This window comes from Gracilinanus agilis, chromosome X, assembly GCF_016433145.1.
Source record: "Gracilinanus agilis isolate LMUSP501 chromosome X, AgileGrace, whole genome shotgun sequence".
NCBI lineage: Eukaryota > Metazoa > Chordata > Mammalia > Didelphimorphia > Didelphidae > Gracilinanus > Gracilinanus agilis.
In genome coordinates this window covers 55,407,369-55,431,202 of record NC_058136.1, presented here as the reverse complement: position 1 = coordinate 55,431,202, position 23,834 = coordinate 55,407,369, and positions in this window count along the sequence as shown.

Sequence of the window (23,834 nt, the reverse complement as noted above, 5' to 3'; positions counted from 1 at the left end):
CTGCAAAGAAACTGGAATTGCTTGCCATTTCCTACTCCAGCTCATTTTACAGATGAGGAAACTTAGGCAAATAGGATGAAATGACTTGCCCAGGGTCACACAACTTGTAAGAGTCTGAGGTCAGATTTAAACTCACAAAGATGAGTCTCCTTGACTCCAAGCCTGGCACTCTAACCATTGTGCAACCAAAGCAGATCTTGGTAACTTGTTATATACCTGTAATTTGTCTGACTACATATAGATTTGTCACAAGATGACTAACGATGCAGTTAATAAATAGCTCGGGTTTGGTTTTATTTGCATCCAAACTAATTGTTCATTTGTTATTGGTTTTTAAGTCTCAGTGTGAGTCTCTAGAAGGCTCCCTGGAAAGAAAGGTTTCTAAGGAGAACTATGAGGCAGGGAAGTCTAGCCAAGGGGCAGAAATTCCCTCTTCTCTCCCCTTCCACTTAAGCTCTTGGTTGGTCGCAGTGAAAGTGATGAGTTCACAAGCCTCTCTTTATCCCAACGCGCACTCAACCACTGAACCATGGCATTTCAAGGAAATGGGAAAAGGAAGGGAAAATAAACAAAAATGCCTAGTTTGAAGAATTTAAGGAGATCCCTTGATACAATTAGATATCCCTTCCTGGGATATAAAATCCAGTATTACAGTGTGGACTGGAATTAGAACAGTGGTTTCAAACTCAAAAAGAAATGGATCTTGGAACCCGATATTAACTCTGAAAAGCACAAACTGACATTATCTGGGTTCTGTTGTATTGCTATTTATTTTGTCAAGTATTTCCCAATTACATTAGAATATGGTTCCTACCTTAATTGGGAATTTCCCACCCAACACAAGGCCAGGGACCTCAAGTCTGTCACCTCTCCCTGTGACCCGGGACACATCACTGAAATATGTACAGGTTCCCCAGGTTTCCACATAAGAGACACTTCTTTGTAACTCAATGCCATTTCTGCCTCCACGATATTCTCATATCTATCCCCTTCTCTCTATTCCTGTAGCTCCAATGCTAGTTGAATCTCTCATCACCTCGCTCCTAGATTATTGCACCAGCCGCCCAAGTAATGTCTGCTTCAAGTACTGCCCCTCTCTATCCCATACTGGTGTCAAAATCTGAAAGGCAGAAGCAGAGCCTGGAAGGCCTTAGCACCTCTTAATCTAACATAAAGGTCATGATTTCGTCCTTTTACCTCTTAGTAGGCGACTGCCCAAGTGCTTGGGATTTGTAGGTTTGGATTGTTCCAAAATCATTTCCATTATGCTTCTGTTAATAAGCTATAGGGTCATATTGGTCTTACGTCTACTAGATGTCTTTGAATCAGCTATGGACTGAAAAGGGATGGAGGGGCCTCCAGGTATGAAATTTACCTTGTTCCTCTCCTCCCCGCTGTGAAATGCCCAGAAAGCAGTGCCAAACAGCAGAAAGGGGTTTTCCCAACACTGTCCCAAGCATGCACCCCAATTGTCTTGCACCCATGAATTGACCCATGGAACGATATTGCCTGCCTGAGTGCATGGCTTCACTGGGGCAAGTGAGTTAGGATAGAGTAGATCACAGACGATGAATACCTATAATTGGAAATAATCAACAAAGGGAAGACACTAGAATTAAGGATGATTAGGAAAGACTTCCTGTGGCAGGTGAGATTCTAAGTGGGATCTGAAGGAAATTGGGGAAGCCAGGCGGTGGAGTTGAGGAGAGAAAGCATTTCCAGCATGGGGACAACTAAGAGAAATGCCCAGAGTGGGATATGGAGGGCCATGTTCACGGAATAGCAAGGAAGTCTGTGTTTCTGGATTAAAGGGTATGGAAAGAGGAGGGAGTTTGCACAAGATGACTGAAAGGGTGACGAACAGGCTATAAAGGACGTTGAATGCCAAACAGAGGATTGTAGGTTTGACCTTAGAGGTGCTAGGGAGCCACCGGAGTAAATTGAGAAGGGTGAGTGACATGATCAGACCTAAACTTTAGGAAGATGACTTTATTAATAGAGTATGGGATGGGGATGGAGACTTAGAGCAGAACTAGCAGGCAATATAGCACATAGCTGTTTGCATGTTGTCTCCCGAAGTAGGCTGTAACTTCCTTGAGAGAAGGAACTGTCTTCTGCCTCTTTGTATTCCCAGGGCTTAGCAGAGTGCCTGGCCCATGTTTATTAACTGGCTGACTAAACAGTGGGTATTTTAAGGATGTGAGAGACCCAGATGCTAGATCCTGGAACCAAAGCCTCCTTTCCCCTTTCCCTGATTAGCCTCACCTTCCCCTTCACCTACTGGAACTCCAGAGCAAAGCAGTTGTTCCACTCCATAGGGCACCGTTACTTCCCACGCTATGACCCGACAGATCCATGATGGATTAATGTTTTGATCCTATACTGTGTGTACCATGTTAGGAACCATATAATCATGGGAACCATCTACTTCTCATGCTGAAAAGCCAAAGAGACAAGTCCCAGATGACCTAATACCAGAGCAGCACCCTATAAAAGATTGTCCCCTTCTCCACCCAGGGGGAGACCCCTGGCCAACTGCAGGTTGCAGACTTCCCCTTTGCTCTCCTTTCCTCTCCCCACCTTTCCCATAATAAAGCTTTGCTATATATTACTCAATCCCTCTGTCCCATTTGCCTCGGGTCAGATCCCCTGTCAGCCTGTCTGACAACAGACATGTTTACAGTTAATAGGGAAGCAGCCAGTAGACAGGGAGTAAGTGAAGATTAGTTAGAATATAGAGATTAGAGAAGAGGCAATCTGACGGAGAAAATCGGATGGAATGGGATCATTTGCACATACAGAAGGATCTGTCCTAACAAGACCAATGGCCACCTCTTCATTAGAGACAAGGGGTAAAGGAGGAGATAGCAACAGAAGGCATCTGAGTATCTGAATTGAGGAACAGAGGAGAAAGGGGAGTGATGGTGGGAGAGGTAGAGCCAAGAAATGACCACGTGAAGCAAGGAATACTCCAAAACCTCTACCAAGATTAAAGAGTTGGAGGGTATGAATGACAGTTCAACCAGGCATGGAAAAGGCAGCTGGCTAAACTGTGTCATCAGGAGGGAGCTAGGTCTCAGTGAATGCAAGAAGGCGTCGTTTGAAAAGAAGTTGGATGGAGTAAGAAAGGACAATATTTTAGATGAAATCCAATGGCTGTCTCTAAGAGCACAGTGGAAGGGATGGGGAGTTTTAGAGTGGGAGGTTAGGGACCTTGGGTTGAGGGGCAAAGGAATAAGGAAGTGCTCTGGAGCAGTGTTTGAATAATGGCATCCAGAGGCTCAGAATCACTGGCATGGGATGGGTAGGATGGTGTGGGGAGCATGCTGGTCATTAAGGAATGGATTCAGGTAAGTGATAAATATCCACAGGAATTCATTCTTTGGCAGAGTGTTCTGGGCTGTCAGTAAAGCACCGTGCAGGAGGGGGAGGAGAGGCAGCCCTATGGAGCTATGAGTACAGGCAGAGCAGATTCTTTGGCCCTGAATATGGCTGAAGGGGATACTCTGGAAAGACTCTAGTCTTCAAGTTGGGTCAACCTTTAGTTCAGTAGGTTTCAAATTTGGACCCCGGTTCCTCTTTTTCCAGGAAGGGACTGCCTTTGATGTCCCTCTTCTCTCTCTCCCACTGCCCCTACCCTGGTCACTGGCTTAATCAACCCTTCATGTCAGCCCCACTCAAGACAACAGTAAGTCTGGCTCCACTAAGCACACTGCCTTCCACACATCAAATTCTGCAATTCATAAAAAAGGCCTTTGCTTGCTCATGGTAGCATTTTTTTCTTGGAAAACAAACTAGCAGTATGAAGCAAAGGTACCGAAACAATCATATCCTTTGATCTCATCAGTCCGTTCTTAGGAATATATCCTGAAAGCATTATCAAAAACAAACAATAAAGAGTTATCCGAGCCAAGCTTTTCGGTGCCATGATCTGTAATCTTAAAAAATGGAAGCAATTTAAATGCTCAATGGTAGGGAATGGTAAAACAAATTGTGCTATTCCATCATAAATAAATAAATTCCATTGTAATGCAATGTCATAATACAACGAAGGCCAATAAGGGAGGAAAAACTACAAAAGGAGAAAAGTAGAAGCAGAACAACACAGTGTGTACTATCCGTGACCTGAGTCAGCACTGAGCATGTTGGTCATGCATTCTCTGTGGTGACTAACAGGTATATACTTGGCATACATCATCTCATTGGAGCCTCACAACAACTACTGTCCCCTTTATAGAGATGAAGAAACCCAGGATTCGGTTCGGAAAGGTCCATGACTTGTCCACAGTCACACAGCTCATGTGTCAGAAATGAGATCCAAATCTAGGTGTTTCCTGGCTCCTGTTCCAGTAAATTCACCATGCTGGGTGTCACATGGAAGGCTAAATCCTTAACATACCAAATATTCAAGGGCCCATTGTATATATGTCTAACTTCTCCCACAGTAGTCTGAGAATGAAAGCTAAAGCACCCATCAAAAGTCTTTTCCCCAAGGAAAGAATAAAAGCCACTCATAAAAAACAGCTTGAAAAGTTGAGTGGAAGATCAATGTTGTCTAAAATATGCTCAGAGACCAGAGTAAGAAATCATCACTGTTCCTTCTCATGGCCCCCTCCTGTCACCATCCATGATGCCCTGGAGAATGCAGCCCTTTGATTCCATTTGCTAGCTGCCAAACTGTCAACACCTTGGGACAAGACAACCCTCTTTAGCTTCCTTCAAGGCTTAGCTCCTTGGCCACCTTCTGCTGTATGCCTCTCCTGCTCCCCCTAGTTGTTTAGGACTTGCTCACTTCCCAAATAATCACACTCTTGCTTCTCAGATTACACATTCTATTCCCCCAGGGAAACGTGAGCTCCTTCCACAACACCAGGGTCCAGCAGAAAAGGAGCTTCATGTTTGTTGGACTGGACTGGGCCAACTCTCTTCACAGCAGAGAAATGCAGAAACAAAGCCAGCTGGCTACCCACGAACCCTGAACACGGTCAAGTTCCTAAGGAAAGACCCCTGGATGTGGAGTCTAGTTCTGATACTCTGGGAGAGGCTCCCAGAGCATCTGCTTCTGCGGGCTTAAAAAGCTGACCTCCACCCCTGATTGTACGTGCCTACAAAATAGCCCTGAGTCCACCCTTGTTTGGGAATCAGAAAGTTCCAGCTTAGCTGTGCCATGGAAAAAGCATGTCCAGTGGGATGGAGTCAGTGATGGTTTTGCATCTACTTCCAGTCTATGGAGAAGCCAAAGAAAATGACAAAACCGGTCCCTCTTTTGTTCCAGTTATATTCGATGAGTCTTCCATTTGACTTAAACTAGGTCAGTTCAAAGTCTGAGCATTTAATTTCTTCTTCTCCGACAATTAACATAACTTATTAATAAGGCTTGTATTTGAAAAGGGTTTAACAAAATGTCAACTGCATCCCTATTCCATCAAGATAAGGGCTATATTTAGCTGGTTCTAATTAAAAATAGCTCAAATGCTGCTTGGTAAGAGGAAGAAGAATGTGTTCGATCCATGATGCCTTTCAAGAAACTCTGACATTTTTGTTCCTTTGGTGTAATGAACGGCTTGGATTAATAAGGCTTCATTTTGTCTGCAATACACCAAGTATCGGGAATGGGTTATTGAGCCTCGTGAATGTGGCAGATTAGCTGGCCTCACGTGCAGGAAATGTTAGCCACACACAAGGCTCCTGGTCACTTGTGTTGTTATTTCCTGGTGCCCTTCCCCAAGCATACATTTGCTTCTGGCTTGCTCTGCTCATGAGGCACAACTGAGTCTCCTGAAATGAATGGGAAGCTGTGCATCAGTCAGTTTGATGCATGACCACTGCCACTGGCCCAAATCCATACGGTAAACAGATAAAGGTCTCAGTCAATCAGAGTGATGAGGGGAAGGATGTCTAGCCCACTCCTTCCTGCCTTCCAGGGCTGTTGGGAGAGAAGTGCTTTGTAGACTTTAGTGCACTCTAGACAGAGGACAAGCCTGAGAAAAGCTGAGGACACCCTAGCGTTATCTTGCGGCCCATGAGCAGGATCCAGGAAGGCTTCAACCTCCCTTTGTCAATTTCTACCCTCAAGTTTCTGCTTGTTCAGAAATGAAGGGTCTTGCTGATGGCAAAAAGGTCTTTGTCCCTTGCACTGAAAGGGGGGTCCAGGGAGATCTCCCAAGGTAGAACAAAGCAGGGGTTCCCCTTAGCTAGCTGTGGGGCAGAAATGGGATTTCTCAAATCCAGAGAAGACAGGTCCTAGAAATAACCCTAATACTACTGGGAAATTGGCACTTCTGCCCTGCTTCATGCCTAGCTAGTGTTCTACCCACCCTCCCTCCAGTCAGAGGAGGGGAATGGGGGAAATCTCAGCCGACCCAGAAACAGAAAAATGTCCCTTTCCTGGCTACAGTATATCAATGATCCTATTGGGGGGTTAGTTTGGTGATTGGGGAACATATAGGATTGTTCTGAAACTGAATACATTCAGTTTCCCACTTCTCATCCATTGAAGCACAGATACTATTGTTCAGTTATCAGGACAGCTCTGCATTTGAGGAATCCCACCAATAACAATAATAATAACAATAATACTGTTCAACAGTTCTTAAAACTTCCCATTTACCAGAAAGAATCAAGGGGATTCTTGACCTTTTTTGTCTTGGATCCTGTTGGCAGCCTGGTAGAAACTGCCAATCTCTTCTCATAATAATATTTATATAATTATTTAAATAATTTTTAGGTAATTCTATCACAACAGGAGCATAGAACTCATTATCTTCCCTCCTTCACCTTCTCTATTATTTTTTTTAGAACAGCTTAAATTTTTAACCTGTTCTTTACGGGTTTACCTAGACCACTTCTGATTAAGAAAACTCTAGAAAGTTAGTAAGTGCCACAAGTTAATGCCAGGAGGTGGCACGTGTCAATTTCCCAAAGAGTCCGGGTTGCCGGGTTTGGAAATGCACTGCTCCAGGTCTCCGCTCACCCTGGTTGGAAGCAATCACGGAAGAGTTAGTCCACAGGTCTTACAGAATTTTTTACAGTCCTTAGAGTATTCTTCAGCTAGGTCAGCCCGAAGGGGGTGCTCAAGCTGGGGGGAATTGTTCACAAGGGCTATGAGGGACTAGATAACTTGGTCAGTTGGGGCTGTTGGTTTCTGGTTTTCAGCACTGATTACTGGCAGACAGACCTGCCCCTTTTCATCGATACTCGGGTGGTAAATCTTTGTTTTAAATATGATCTTAGGTGGTTTGACCGGATACTCTGCTGGGAAGTTGATTTCGATTTTGAAGGCTCCCTTGTCATATGGAGGGTTGTCGGGAATGACGAGCCCTTGCCAAGTCAATAAATTAGCTTCACCAACCTGGATGTTATGGGAGTTTTTCATCCCACAGTTGCAGATTTCTTCCAGCTTCTTCATCAGCCCCCCCGCGGGCCACCATCTTGGGTCTGGCGCTGCGGCTATCCCACAATGCAGCGGGGCTGCCCCAGCCCCTGCACTCCCTGCAGCATGCGCATGCCTGAGAGGGCTGAGGGGCGGGGCCGAGCCAGGGGCAGGAGGAAGGGGAGGAGGATGAGAGGGAAAGGGGGCGGGGGAAGGATGGGAAAGAGAGAATAAGGGGAGGAGGGGGAGAAAGGAAAGAAAGCAACACCATCCTTCCAGTCACTCAAGCCTAAAATCAAGATGTCATCCTAGACTCTCCACTATCTCATCACCTCCTCATCCTATATCTGGTCTGACCCACATTTTAAGAAAATCACTTTGGTAACTGAGTGTGGAGAGGACCTGAGGCAGGTGGACCCTCTGACAGCTATTGTAATAGTCCACCTTTGAGGGGATGAGGGCCTGGGATAGTGGCAGAGGAGGTAAGGGGCCATATTTGGGAGATGCTGCAGAGGTGAAATCTATAGGCCTTGGCAACAGACCAGATATCCAACTTCCTAAAGGAGAAACTGGCAGAGTTCAAGAAGGAAATAGATAGTAACACTATACTAGTGGGTGATCTAAATATTCCTCTTTCAGATCTAGATAAATCAAACCAAAAAATAAATAAGAGATAAGAGAGGTGAATGAAATCCTAGAAAAATTAGAGTTAATAGATCTTCTAGTCTTATTTATTAATTCAATAGTTCTTTTACTTTCAATTTTATTGATTTCCCCTTTAATTTTTATAATCTCTAATTTGGTCTTTAACTGGGGATTTTTTGGGAAAAATAAATAGGGACCCCTTCTTTTCAGCTGCACATGGCACATTCACAAAGATTGACCATGTACTAGGGCATAGAAACACGGCAAACACATGCAAAAGAGCAGAAATAATAAATGTAATCTTTTCAGATCATAATGCAATAAAAATAATAATCAGTAAGGGCAAATGGACAGACAAATCAAAAACCAATTGGAAAGTAAATAATATGATTCTCCAAAACCAGTTAGTTAAAGAACAAATCATAGAAACAATCAATAATTTCATTGAAGAGAATGACAATGATGAGATATCCTACCAAATTCTGTGGGATGCAGCTAAGGCAGTACTCAGGGGAAATTTATATCCTTGAGTGCATATATTAACAAATTAGAGAGGGCAAAGATCAATGAACTGGGCATGCGAATCAAAAAACTAGAAAGGGAACAAATTAAAAATCCCCAGTTAAAGACCAAATTAGAGATTATAAAAATTAAAGGGGAAATCAATAAAATTGAAAGTAAAAGAACTATTGAATTAATAAATAAGACTAGAAGATGGTACTTTGAAAAAAACAAATAAAATTGACAAAGCACTGGTCAATCTAATTTTAAAAAAGGACAGAAGAAAACCAAATCATCAGTATCAAAGATGAAAAGGGACACCTCACCTCTAATGAAGAAGAAATCAAGGCAATCATTAAAAACTATTTTGCCCAATTATATGGCAATAAATATAGCAATCTAGGTGATATGGATAAATATTTACAAAAATATAAATTGCCTAGTTTAACAGCAGAAGAAATAGAATACTTAAACAATCCTATCTCAGAAAAAGAAAATGAACAAGCCATCAAAGAACTTCCTAAGAAAAAAATCCCCAGGACCAGATGGATTCACAAGTGAATTCTATCAAACCTTCAAAGAACAACTAATTCCAATACTATACAAATTATTTGACATAATAAGCAAAGAAGGAATTCTACCAAACTCCTTTTATGACACAAATACAGTACTGATTCCAAAGCCAGGCAGATCAAAAACAGAGAAAGAAAACTACAGACCAATCTCCTTAATGAACATAGACGCAAAAATCTTAAACAGAATGCTAGCAAAAAGACTCCAGCAAGTGATCACAAGGGTTATTCATTATGATCAGGTGGGATTTATACCAGGAATGCAAGGATGGTTCAACATCAGGAAAACCATTCACATAATTGACCATATCAACAAGCAAACCAACATAAACCACATGATTTTCTCAATAGATGCTGAAAAAGCCTTTGGCAAAATATAACACTTTCCTATTGAAAACACTAGAAAGTATAGGAATAGAAGGGCCTTTCCTAAAAATAATAAAGAGTATATATCTAAAACCATCAACAAGCATCATCTGCAATGGGAATAAATTAGAAGCCTTCCCAATAAGATCAGGAGTGAAACAAGGATGCCCATTATCACCTCTATTATTTAACATGGTACTAGAAACACTAGCAGTAGCAATTAGAGAAGAAAAAGAAATTGAAGGTATTAAAATAGGCAATGAGGAGACTAAGTTATCTCTCTTTGCAGATGATATGATGGTCTACTTCAGTGGTTCCCAAACTTTTTTGGCCTACCGCCCCTTTTCCAGAAAAAAATATTACTTAGCCCCCTGGAAATTAATTTTTTAAAATTTTAATAGCAATTAATAGGAAAGATAAATGCACCTGTGGCCATCACTGCCTCCATGAATTGCTGCAGCACACACCAGGGGGTGGTAGTGCCCACTTTGGGAATCACTGGAAAAATCCTAGAGAATCACTAAAAAGCTAGTAGAAATAATCAACAACTTTAGCAAAGTTGCAGGATACAAAATAAATGTACATAAATCATCAGCATTTCTATATATCTCCAACACATCACAGGAGCAAGAGTTAGAAAGAGAAACACCATTTAAAATCACCCTAGACAATATAAAATACTTAGGAATCTATCTACCAAAACAAACACAGGAATTATACGAACACAACTACAGAATACTTTCCACACAATTGGAAAAACATTGATTGCTCATGGGTAGGATGAGCTAACATAATAAAAATGACCATCCTACCCAAATTAATTTAATTATTTAGCACCATACCTATCAAACTACCAAAAAACTTTTTTACTGAATTAGAAAAAACTATAACAAAGTTCATTTGGAAGAACAAAAGATCAAGAATATCAAGGGAAATAATGAAAAAAAATGTGAAGGAAGGTGGCCTAGCAGTACCAGATCTTAAACTGTACTATAAAGCAGTAGTCATCAGAACAATATGGTACTGGCTAAGAAACAGAAGGGAGGATCAGTGGAATAGACTTGGGGTAAGTGACCTCAGCAAGACAGTCTATGATAAACCTAAAGAGCCCAACTTTGGGGACAAAAACCCACTATTTGACAAAAACTGCTGGAAAATTGGAAAACAATATGGGAGAAATTAGGTTTAGATCAACATCTCACACCCTACACCAAGATAAATTCAGAATGGGGTGAATGACTTGAATATAAAGAAGGAAACTATAAGTAAATTAAGTGAACACAGAATAGTATACTTGTCAGATCTCTGGGAAAGGAAAAAAATTTTAAACCAAGCAAGAGTTAGAAAAAATTACAAAATGTAAAGTTAGGACAAACTTGAGAGGGAGGCACTAAAGATATGATCACCCCTATTTTACAGATGAACAAATTCAGGTTGTAAAAGGTGAGGTGACATGCTTTCCCGTGACCCTCTGACTAATGTGTAAGAGAGAGGATTCAAAGGTGAGTAAAGGGCTCTCTATTCTATTTCCAAAGAATGTAAACCTGGGCTCCTGGGAAGGGTGTTTAGGAAACAAAGTGACAGAGTGCCAGGGCTATCCCAACTAGGATTCCAGATTTTGACTTGGAAGAAATCTTGCTGGTCATCTAGTCCAAACCCTGTCATTTGGCAGAAAAGAAAAGTGAAGCCCAGAGAGGGGAAGGGACTCATCCAAGGCCACAAAAAGACCAAATGAATTCATCAGAATCCAAATCCAGTGCCTTTTGTCCTGGTTGGCACATGTCTCCCAAGGCAGGCATCCCTTTGGCTGGGGCCTCAGCTTACTCAGCTACAAAAGGACAAGTGAGATACTTAACAGTAGCACTTAACAGTAGCACACCATGATGATTCCCCTTCTCTGGACACATTGCAACTGGACACCAAATGCCCTATGGCCTCAGTTTTTGAATGGAGCCATTCAATTCAGCTCAAAGTATTTCAAATCAATTAAGACTCAAAGGAAGAGGTGAACACATGGCAGGCTAAGAATACAGATGCCATTTGAAGCTTTCCTCATCTTCCACTCCTGGACATACATGTGTATAGATAAGACCACCCTTTATTCAGTGCTCTATGGTATAAGATATATACATACTGATACAATTCATCTTGCCTAATACTCAGGGGAAAGATGTCTTATGGGAGACAGGCAGTAAAGAATAGTGGATGGAGCATTGGATTTAGAGTCTCAAAGATTGCCCTAGGTTTGAATCCTATCTCCTACACTTAATAGCTATGCAAATCATTTGACCTCTCTGTGCCTCAAGTTTTTGTTGTGCTGCTCAAATGCAAACTCCTCTGTCTTGAAAGGAGGATATAAATGGGAGCTATTCCAACTAAAGCCTCCCACAGCCTAGAAGATTGAGTCTGGACTTTTTTACCAAACCCTTCAAGTGAGTGTTTCCTGCTTTATCTGCCACCATTCCTCTATCTCAGCTAGACCAGTGTTCTTGCTGTCCTTCCAGGACACCCTACTCATTTTCACCTCCATGACCTGGCTCATGCTTTATCCTGCTCACCAACCATACTCAACTTTTCAAACTGGATCCATCTTTTGAGATATAATTTGAGCTCTACCTCATCTAAGAAGCTTTCCTTTATTTGTTCCATAGTGATCCATGTCTGCAGGCTCAGCAAAATATGGTTAAAAATCTGCAGGTGAAAGCTCACACAGAGCATAGAGACCATATTTTTATTCTGGGGCTCTTCACATTCCACTACTTGGCATGTGGTAGAGCAGTGATGGCAAACCTTTTAGAGAACGCGTGCTGTGCCCTGCCTCCCAGAGACCAAGTGCTGTGTTCCACCCACCCCTAGACTAAATGTCGTGTGCCCTGTCCCCCACCCTCTGCCCCCTTGCCCCTCACAGGGGAGGGAGAAAGCACTCCCATTGGGCTGTTGGGCAGAGGGGTGGGTGATGTGAAAAAAATGTTGTCAGGCACAGTGGAGAGGTGGAAGGGAGCAGTTCCATCCAAGTCCCTCTGCCCAGTAATGAACTCTGGCAGGAGACAGTACACGTGCCCACAGAGAGCACTCTGCATGCCCTCTTTGGCACATATGCCATAGATTCACCATCATGGGGGTACAGTGAGAAGAGCACTCTACTTAGAATTAGGAGACCTGGATTCCAGTCCAGCCTCTAGTAGACCATGGACAAGCCATTTTCCCTGACTGGGCCCATTTCCTTCTCCCTGAAATGAAATGAGGTTATTGAATTAGATGGCATCCAAGGTCTCCTGCAGCTCCAAATCAGATCTAAGCTGTTGCTGAGGCCTGCTGATTTCACCTTTGCAACATCTCTCGAATATGCCCCCTTTTCTCCTCTGCCATTGCTTCGCTCTAGTGCAGACCCTTATCAACTCACATCTAGACTACTGCAACAGCTGTTGGGGATTCTAATCACTCCAGTCTTTCCTTCATTTTCCTAAAACACAGGTCTGAATATGTCATTCTCCAACTTAGCAAACTCCAGGGGCTCCTTATTGTTTTCAAAATCTAATACCAAATGCTCTGCCTGGCATTCAAAGCTCCTCATAACCTAGCCCTTCCTACCTCACCAGTCTCCTTACACTTTACTCCCTATCACATCTTCTTTGATCTAGTGACTTTGGCCTCCTGGCTATCCCCTCTGTCTGGAACACTCTCCCTCCTCCACCCTAATTCCCAATCTCCCTGGCCTCCTTTATGTCCCAAATAAAATCTCATCTTCTATAGGAAGTCTTCACTAACCCTTCTTAGTTCCACTGCCTTCCCTATTTTAATTAGTTCCTATTTATCCTGTCAATAGTTTGCTCTGTGTGTGTGTGTGTGTGTGTGTGTGTGTGTGTGTGTGTGTGTGTATGTGTATATCCATTTACATATATAGCCCCTCCTCATACTGTAAACTCCTTGAGGGCAAGAGCTATCTTTTGCCTCTTTTTATTCCTAGTACTTAACACAGTGCCTGGAACATAGTAGGCGCTTAATAAATGCTTACTGAATTGAAAAAGTGAAGTTTTGCTCTCCCACAATTCTATTCTAATTGTGGGAGCACAAAAGAAAGGTTAGCAGTTGGTAAGCTAGAAAGTCCCAGAAGTTCTAACAGTTTAAAGACAAGGCAGATGGCAAGGCCCAAGGGTCCTTAGAGTTACATCAATAAGACAAATGGCAATACGAGAGAGGTCTAAAGGATACAGAGGCAGGGCAGATGGCAAGGCCTGGAGGACCTCAGGAGACAGTGCCAGGGCAGATGGTAAGACCTGGTGGTCCTCCATTTTACCAGAAGGAATAGAGTTAGTGACTGCCTTCTCATCTAAGCTGCACGAGCAGCCAAGCAGCCCAGATAAGGTCTGAGCAGTCTGAAACAAAGGAGAGGAGGGGGGTAAAGTGAGGGGAAGAGGGGAAGGTGAGAAGGTATCCTACCTGACATGCCCAGATGGGGACTCAAAGGCTTAGTAAGATCAGAAAAGTGTAGAGGCTAAAACCTCCAACTGACTTCAAAGGCTATTGTATTGGTGGCTATCTAGGGAATCATAGAAACCTCCCTCCTTTGAAAAATCTTGAAGTTCTGAGAGGAGAAATTGCTCACTGGTAGAGTCTCTGTGGAATGTTGGTTGTAGAAAGCCAAAATAGTTGTCAGGAAGGAGAAAGTTTGCAAAACATCTACTCAACAAGAACTCCAAAGCTCTTGGTCAATGTGCCTCTGAAAATGGCCACTGATGGATGGAAAGATTTTATGGTGCAGGATATGAAACCTAATCCTGCCATCCGGAAAGGAAAAAAAATGGACTGAACCCCATTTTACTAGAGCAATAAACTTCATAGAAGAAATGACTACTTTAAACATCCTTCATCCACCTTAATAAGGCATGTTCCACTCCCCCTACCTTCAGCCTCCTTCCTCTGCCTCTCAATCAGCTGACTATCATCCTCCTTGAAAATCTGATTCAAAACTTGGAGTGTGCCAAAGTGGAATGGGCTATCCTGGAAGAGAGTGAGTGACCACTCGTTGGGAGCCATCAAGCTAAGGCTCCATAACCATTTGCAAGGTATGTTTTAGAGAGGATCTGTGTTCAGGTCTAGGTTGGCCTATGTGGTCCTGAAGGCTCCTTCTAACTCTGAAGTTTTGTGATTCTATGGCACAAGTGCAAGGACTTCCCTCCCTCAGCTACTTCAGTGTAACCTTTGGCAAATCTATAAAATGGAAAATTAGACTAGAAGCCCTCTAAGAGGCTAAAAGCTTGAAATCTATGATCCTAAGCCTCCCCTACGTAATTCAATTTCATTCTAATCTTGCCTTTACTGTTTCCTAAGCACTTTGAAAAGTAGTATTGCACATTGGTTAGCACACTGCCCCTGGAGGACCAGAAGCCCTGGCTTCCTCAGACACTTAATAGCTCCATTATCCAAAGTAAGTCAGAGGGTATAGATTTAGATCTAGAAGAGATTTTAAGAGCTTCTAGTTGATCCCTCTCTCTGATCCTCAATTCCTCATCTGTAAAATGGGGCTCATTATAGCAGTTAACTCTTAGAGTTGTTGGTGAGCACAATTAAAATAATAAATACGAAGTGCTCGGTAAATCTTCAAGGAGTCCATAAACATGGCCCGTTATCATTCACATCCTGGGCTTAAGCTATGTCCAATCATGCTTATGTGTTTGTACACTGTTTTCTAAGACTTCTTGACTACAGTGAGCGTGTTGGTCTTTTCAGCTATGTTGATATCTCCTTAGGGGCAGGGGTATGTTGCTTTTTTAAAATCCCCCCAGATTGCACAGCCCGGAGATGAATACCCAAGAGGGCTTGCCAATGGAGTCAACAAAGGCCAGATTTGGCTGCACCCTCTAGCCTCTCACCTCAATGGTCTTTGGGTAAGTGAGCATACTAGAAGTAAAACCGCAAGTCCAACCTTTCCCATTGCATTCTTGGAGATCTCTTTAGCCAAATGCACTGTTTCCAGGGCAATGACAGATCATTTCAGAGCAATATGACATCAGGGTAGCAGAGATGCTCTGGGAAGACAGGACAAAATTCATTGATCTTTGAGATGATTTGTCTAGCAGATGGCCAAACTGGAAAGTGCCGTGATCTGGGCATAGAGGCTTTTTCCCAGTCTTCCCTGTCTCTCCTCTATCTCCATGCCTTAAAGAGAAACCTGTCCTGCACAGACCCATACCTCTGTGTACACCACATGTCCTCTATGCGTCTTAATCCAGAATGCTGGGACTCTCATCCCCAGGGGCAAAGTTCCAATAACTCATGTGTGAGCTCCACGAGGCAGTATGGGGCTAGAGTTTGCTTAGCTGTATTTGCCATTTACTCCCACTACCTTCTTCCCCTCCTTTCTTATAGGGTTTAAGACAAAAAAAGGTAAACAACTTTATGCAGTAGAATTGTCTTAACAGAGTAAATGTAATTCTGATACTTTATGCTTTGAGGATCTTAAATAAGGCACTCAGCTTCATCCCTCTGTATTAATTAGAGAATTTTGTACCTTTGAACTACGTTCCCCAGAATTCCTTCAGTATTTCCCAGAATTCCTTTTGATCTCTCCATCACGTTACGTGGTCACGTTTTGTATATAGTTTGCTATAAATGCTTCCTCTTCTCTTCTTCCCTGCGTATGGGGCTGAGGAAGTGGCTTTTTGATCTAGCTTTTTATGTTAGTTATTATTAATAAATGTTATTAAATATGATACTTAGAATATTGAGTATTAATTTTGAAACTCACATCTCCCTCCTTGCCCATTTCTATTGCTTCATCCCTGGGTTCCTGTGATATCCTCTGCATGGTCTCCTCTGCCCTCACTTTCTATTCCTTCAACTGCTCAAATGCTGCCACAGGAATCTTCCTTCATCATCCTTTCTTCTCTCTGCTCAATAGCCTGCTAGGGTACTGAGAATATACTCCACGGAAAGGCTCCACGTCCCCCCCATATTCATAGCAGCCCTTTTATGTGGGAGCTGCCCAGTGATTGGAGAATGAATGAAAAAGGTGGTGCATAAATGTAATGGACTCCACAAAATGAGGACTATGAGGATTCAAAGAAAACTCTACATAGGAGGAACTCTACATAGTTCTTCTAGAAGGCATTTGACTCATGTGGACACCGACCACATTTTCTAACATGGTCTCCTTTGAGTTTCAACCTTGATTTCTAATCTCTTGGCCATGAGGAAGTCAGTTCCAGGGTTTTAAATGCTGCCTATTTTCTTTAACAAAATAAACCCTGATGAAAGGACTAGAGGGAGCTCATTGAACAAGCCTCCCTAATCAATGGCTGAGTTCTGAGGAGGGGAAAAGCATCACTTAGAACTGGTTCAAAGAGAACTCCCTCTCCTTTCAGTGCCTTCAACTACTCCTTTCAAATGAGAGTTCACATTTATCTTTCTTCTAGGTATTTGATGCCTTGTCAGACATCAAAAATGTCAAATTGGCTGAAAGGCATTTGCTTAAGGAGATAACACTTTGGCCCCAGCCTAAGAGAGACTGTTTCAATTTCCCCACAAATGGATCTTTACTCTAAGCAACACATACAGGAAAAGAGACTTAGCTTCTTCTTTCCTTGTTCCTCTTAGTCACTAGATACTTCTTCCTCTAGGCCTGTGATGGTGAACCTATGGCACCCATGCCAAAGATGGCACGCAGTGACTTCTCTGTGGGCATGCACGCCATCTCCTGCCAAAGTTAGTTACTAGAAAGGCAGAGGGACTCCAGCAGAGCTGCTCCCCACCCCTCTGTGCCACAGCCCAATGGAAGTGCTTACTCCCTCCCCTGAGCAGAGCGCTCAGGCCGCTCCCCTCTCCCTCCCCTGAGAAGAGCACTGGGGACACTGTCTGGGGTAAGGCAGCAATGGGGGTGGGGAGGAGGTGGCACTCCATCTGGGGGGCACAGCATGGCAAGCAGTCTGGGTAGGTGGGCACAGCACTTAGTCTCTAGAAGGTTTGCCATCACTGCTTTAGGCTGTCAGTGGTTTCTTTTGGAATATTTACCTAGCAAAATGTGCTTGGAAGGGTCTCCTCTTTTCATGGCATCCCAAAGTCGAAATGGCCTCTAGCCAATCCTGACCCTTACTGGGATAAGTCCAGAAGTCCAGTGTGCCAGGCAGTAATGACCACTACAGTATTTAGGAACTGACCATTGTCTATCATTTGGGCCAAAGATGAGACTAAAACTATCCTTCTTCCATCTTGAAGACAGCCTATTCATACTCACTACTTACATTGAGATGAGCACACAAACACAGAATCAGAGCTTTTGATCTGGAAAGGTCCTGAAAAGTCTAGTGCACAAAACTGTCATTTTACAAACTGGGAAACTGAGGACCACAGAGGTGAAGTGATTTCCCAAAGTCATGTAGGTACTAAATGGCAGGGCTGAGATGCAACCCAAAATTTCCCAAAGTGTCTAAGTCCCTTGGGGGCAGTGTCTTTGTATCTACACTTAAGAGAGTGGCTGGCATACTGTAAATGGCTCAGTAATTCTTCCATTGTGGTTGTCCTCTGACTCAAAATCCATCACTCTTGGTACTATACTCTGCTGCTAAGCCCCTCGTTTCACACATGAGGAAGCAAGTCTATAAGAGGGGAAATGACTTGCACAGGGTCACACAGGTCACAAAGTGACAGAGGTGGGATTACAAGTCAGTTCCTCCCCTTCATCCTCTTGGGCATCTACCTCTTCCTCCCATCTTGGAGATCTAAAATGAGAGCCTAAGCTGGTGACCAGGGAAATAACTACCACATTTGATGCTCCTTCACCAGACCTTTTCTAATCCTCCCAGGTGCTAGTATCTCTCCTTCAAAAATCAGCTGACATTTACTTTGAATATATTTGTATCAATTTATCTAGGTGTATGAGGCTTGCCACCCATAGAAAGTAAGTTCCTCAAGGGCAGGGGTTCATTGATTGTGTCTTTGTTTTCCTAGCACCAAGCACAATATGTGGGGCATTGAAGGTGTCTAATGAATGTTTTTGATTTGACTGAATTTAATCCACTTCAGGAAAAATTTTTTTAAAAGAATTTCTTTGTAAAAGGTCTGACTAATGATAATATTTGGGTTTGAGCTCAGATTTCCCCAAAGTAATCAATATGTGCTTTAATTCTGTGGGCTTGACAAACTCCTATTTGCAAGGAGAAATGTGTGTGCATGCTTATGAGTGTTTGTGCAGAAGGTGACAAGATGTCCTATTTCCAAATGTCAAGAGGTCCCAGGTTCCCAAGGCTTACTGATGATCTGAGCTTTGAGAACAAGGTCTCATTAAAAGCATGGAAATGACTAGTCTTCCTTGCATTTCTTGTTTTCTTCTCCTTTAGTGGGGAGAGAAGTGGGGAGACTGAGCTGTCTCAGGGGCCATTTGTTTTCAGTAATAAAAATCAAGTGCTTCAAGGTTTGCAGAGTGTTTTCTGTGCATTATCTCACCTCAGTTTTACATCAAGACTTTGGGCTGGGTACTAACTACCAGCATTATCAGTCCCATTTTAGAGCTGAGAAAACTGAGGTTCAGAGATATTATGTCACTTGTGCCAGGTCATGAAGCTAATAAGGAGCAGAAGTAGGACTGAAAGCCAGCTCTTCCCCCATCACTCGCATACGTGACTGTCTTTACCCCTCCAACATGGTTCCACAATCTGGATTTTGGCCTCTCAGACTACAGAATTCACTTTGAACCTTTTGACACATACCAATTCCCATCATCAGCCTGTTGTGGTTCCTAACCTCCACACCAAACAGTCAAGCCTTTGGCTGGGTTGTTTTGGACATTTCGACTCAAGTACTCTCGTGCGCTAGCAGAGCCTTTGTGTGGAGTCCCAGGGCAGCTGACTGGTGAGTAAAAGCTATGCACACGGGACCCATTCCTGGCCCCAGTGGGAGCCTCGAATGCTTCATTTACCCCCTTTCTGAATCACACAGAGAAGGCGTAGGAGTCAGGAGGCCTGGGTTTTTAGCAAGCCATTTAACTCTTAGGTCCAAAGTCTAGCCCAACACACTTTGCAATTTTGCCAAAGGTTGGCCCTGGTCTACTTGCCTCATAAGTTTCCATGCAATTCGGTTCTTGTCTCCTGAACACCTACTATGTGCAAAGTGGGGCACCAGATTTCAAGATCACAGGGATACATTTAAGAAATACCATTTCTCGACTCTCATTTTCATTCAGCATCTCAGTTCTTGCAGCTTAAGTATCAAAAGAGGTTTTCATTTTCAATAATCTGACAGCTCCAGTCTGCAAAAGCTAAATAAGAGAGACCTGAAATCTGCAGAGAAATGAAAGGATAGCAAATAAACCCCAGTGAATTAGATACGGTGCAGAGAAGAACATATTAAGCAGGAATGGGTAAATGGGGGGGGGGATGTTACCATGAGAACCAGCCTTGCCCTGGGTTCCCAGATCACATCACTTTCAGAGTGTGTTCTATTGTATGGGGTCAGATAAAAGATTGGGGCTGGGGGGGGCGGGCTTTTCAATCTTCCCAAGAGGCAGGGCAGGGCAAGAGAAAGACTGTAGACTGTGGAGTCAAGATGCACAGGAAAAGAGGCCTCTTCCTCTCTGAGTGACCTAGGCCAAAGCCACTGGATCGGATCCCTTTGGCCTCAGCCTCTTCATCTGTAAAACTGGGGGTGGGGAGCAGGTTGGACTAGGGGCCCTCTGAAATCCCTTCTAGCTACCCATCGACAGACTTGTGACAGAAGAAACCACTTGGAGCCAAGCAATGTAGTTCTTTAGGAATCTCTCTCTTTAGTTCCCTCCTTGCTCCCTTAGTTCTAAAGACAATTCCCATTTTCCAGAACAGTGTCCATTTTGATAGTTACTGCTTGCCCTCAGGACTGGGTTCAATTTCACGAAACACTAGAGAGCGCAATCCTGGAGGGCAAGGACTCTTCCTTTCTTCCTCTGTAGCCCCAGCTCGTACTATAATGCTCCTCAAGCACACATTAGGAACTGAGCCATATTGCTCCCTACTCTACACATTTCATTTTCCGGAGACTTGAATGTCACAAAAGCAGGTAACACAAAGAATCCCAGTTTACATCCTGGGACTTTGGGAGAACATCCATACTTAGGCAAGTTCAGATGCCATATTCACGTAAAACGAACAAGTATGGTCTCCCCAGAGTTCAAAGAGTAGTCTTTCTACCAGCACAGAACACAAGCTGAAACGGTATAGACAGGTCTTAGGGAGCTCCCCAAGACAAAGGGTCATACAAAGAGTGAGTGGCGGAGCAGGGGAGGGGGGATGCATCTACGCTCCAGAGCGAGTACTCTATTCACTACAGCCCATTGCTCCTCTCTCCCCAGAATTACCAGGAAGGGAGAAGAGAATAGCAACCTGCCATGTCTAGAAATCCCATTTGGATGTGGACAGCTCTTGCCTTAGGAGCGCTAATGGAAGGGGGCCATGGCCACATGCACGTAGTGAAAGGGAGAAATGAGGCAATTAGTGCCAATGCCAGCACAAACCCCACTCTCTCCCAATTACCTGCAGAGTTCATGGTAAAGAGGTTTGGGGCCTGAATTACCCTGGCTAATTTCTGCCTTTCTCTACTTCCTTTAGTGTGGGAAATAATTAGGGTTCATTAATTCCACACCTAAAAAGCCAGCGAGTTAATGTACAATTGAGGGGTCCTGCTCTTCCTTGGGCGCTGTGAACAGTCCACCTGTTCTGCAGCTTTGCGACAAATAGCATTCAAGTAAAACTAGGTCATCTTGGCAGCAGGGTTTTTCCTTTGTTTGGAGTATTTTTCAGTTTTCTTTTTTTTTTTGAAGCCTTCTTTGTAAGTCATTTTCTATATAATGAAATCGTCTTCTCTGATTCCCTCCCTCCCCTTGTCAGACCCCCACAGCATAATCACACTGAGAGGAGTGAGTTATTATTACCAGATTTTCAATGTGTACATTATGAGGCACTTAAACCCTTTAGGACTTTCATTCTCCTTCCCGCTAAATGGAGGCTTTCAGACCCTTTTAGTATCTGGCTCCTGAGCATTTGGGATTCTTTCTTCCCACTGCCCGTTCGGCTAAGCAGAGCCTTCTGTTTGCCTTACACCAATCCAAATGTCCACAGCCGCCCCCTTCGTTATTCTACCCCATGAATGGGAGACCCGTCGTGTAAATGGTACTGGTGTTTGCAAATGGAAGAATAAAATTGACAGGACATCCTGGGCAAATATCACCGATCAGCGATTGGCTGGAATGAAATGACTTGGTGGTATAACGTGCCATCCGTGGTGTCCAGAGTCAAGAGATGATGTGGTCACCTTCACGTCAAAGATGGGGCTGGGAGTGGGAGAACCAAAGGTTTCCAAAAAGCTGCTCGGGTCCCTCTGGGCCCTTCACCGAGGTGGGCTCTGCCGCTGCTCTTTGCTCAGGCAAGGCCTTATACAGGAAGCCTTCCCCTACCCAAGCTGTCAGTACTATCCCTGCCCCGCTGTTGGTCTGGACCGGCTGCTTGGTATGTGTCGCACTTTTACTGGCTTGTAAAAACTTGGTCCTGCTGGCTGTCCGGTTCTGGCCTTTGCCGAAGAGCAGCAGAGTGGGAGCTCTTTGCCCGCCCAGGGCCTAGCGGTCAGAGTAGGTGCTTAATAAATATTTTTTAAGTTGACCTGAACTCCCGACAAAGCACATTTACATGAAGTTGGCTCCTCTCGTTGGCATTTGAAGGAGCTAAAAAATCTCCGACTAATGTAATTCCTGTTGATGATGAGAGGAAGAAGGACCTGATCCTTTTGAAGAGTAAACACGACATGTAACCACAGAAAGAAGAAGGGGGATCCGGCATGAATGGGGAGCCCGAGGAAGTCCTGGGTACCTGGAGACAGGAAAGAGTCTTCTCTTTCAAAGGTGGAACAAACAGAGAGTCTGTGATCAAGAAAGAGGCCTTGAGAACAAAGGCAGAGTAAATAGAAAGGAGGGGCCAAACATTACCTACTGGAGTGGCAGGCAGCCTGCAGCCCAGGAAGGATGGGAGGTCAGAGGAGGAGAGCCAGGTGGGGAGGGGACAGGGAGGGCCAGCTGGCAGGCAGGAGCCCAGGCTCCAATCGCAGGTCTGCCACTGGCCTGAAGAGGGACCCCAGCCAGATCCCCAGGGGCCATGCTAAAAGCTGGGTGTAAAAAGACAAAAAGAAAGCGGGCCTGGAACATGGGCCAGAGGGCTTCCACGTGCCCCTGATGAGGGACTCTGGGTTTCCCTTGTACCCCCAAATTATAGAAGCGCTTCAGGTCAAGCTGGAAGCAAGGAAATTGCTTCTTTGCTGCCCTGTATTTCTTGGTAATGCCGAGGAGAGGGTAAGCCTGGACTTCAAAGGCGAATGACAAGAAAGACGCTTCGGAGAATTCTCCCCCTTGGACTCTCCCCTAGGTTTCGAGACAGACGTGGATATCCACATTTTGGTTGTGTCCCGATACCATCCGTGCTAATCTAGGACATCTACCTATGCTATGCCCTACGTGTTCAGGACACAAGATACCGTCCGGACCCCAGTCAGGTGACCCCCCACACACGCACCACTTGTGCCTGAGTTCATACCTTCCTCAAGTCACTCATCGCCTGCTGTGAAGAGTATAAACCCCCCAGATTTGGTCCCTTTGGGGAGGCAGGTTTTTTTCCATCTAGGCTGTCCTCCCAGCCACTTCGACATGACTCTTTTTACTTCTAAGCTAAGTTATGGAGTCTTGCATGCTTGCAAAGGGTAGCCATCCCGAACGCAGGGCCTTCACCTCAAGCCCCCCACAAGACCCTGAGAAGTAAATACCGAAGCATATAGATATATACACCCACCCAAGGAAAAACCCAAATGGGGAGGCCCAGTCCCAGAGCTGGCTTCTGAAGGGAGGAGACCCGGTGTTCCGAGAGGCAGCTGACAGCAAGGAGAGCACTCCAGGCATGAGGTAGAGCCCTCCCCTCCTAAAGGCACACAGTAGGCCAAGGTCACAGAACAAAAGGGTCAGCTTGACTGGGAAGGATGTCCAGTGACAAGCCAAGGGAGCTCCCTTCACAGGAATACCTGGATGTGACGTTTATTTTGATGGTTGTGTGGACATTTCCTCTCACTGGGCCTCACTGATCTCCTCTGAAAAACGAGGGCCTAGACGGCATGGTTGCTTGGGCCCGGAACAGCTCTGACAAATTTCTGCTTCCAGACGTTCTCCTTAGAAGGGAAATGGCTGTCCCTTACAAAAAGCTTCCGAATCGTAACCAAAAGGAAACACAGGGCAGTGAGCAGAACATTTGGACGGGCTTCATCTTTCTAACTTGCTTCACTTGTTGGCTTAGATATTTCACAGGACCCCCTTTCTCACATTTGTCCCCATACATGACATCTGATTTCTTGCCTTCGTGCCTTTGTCCATGTCAAGAACG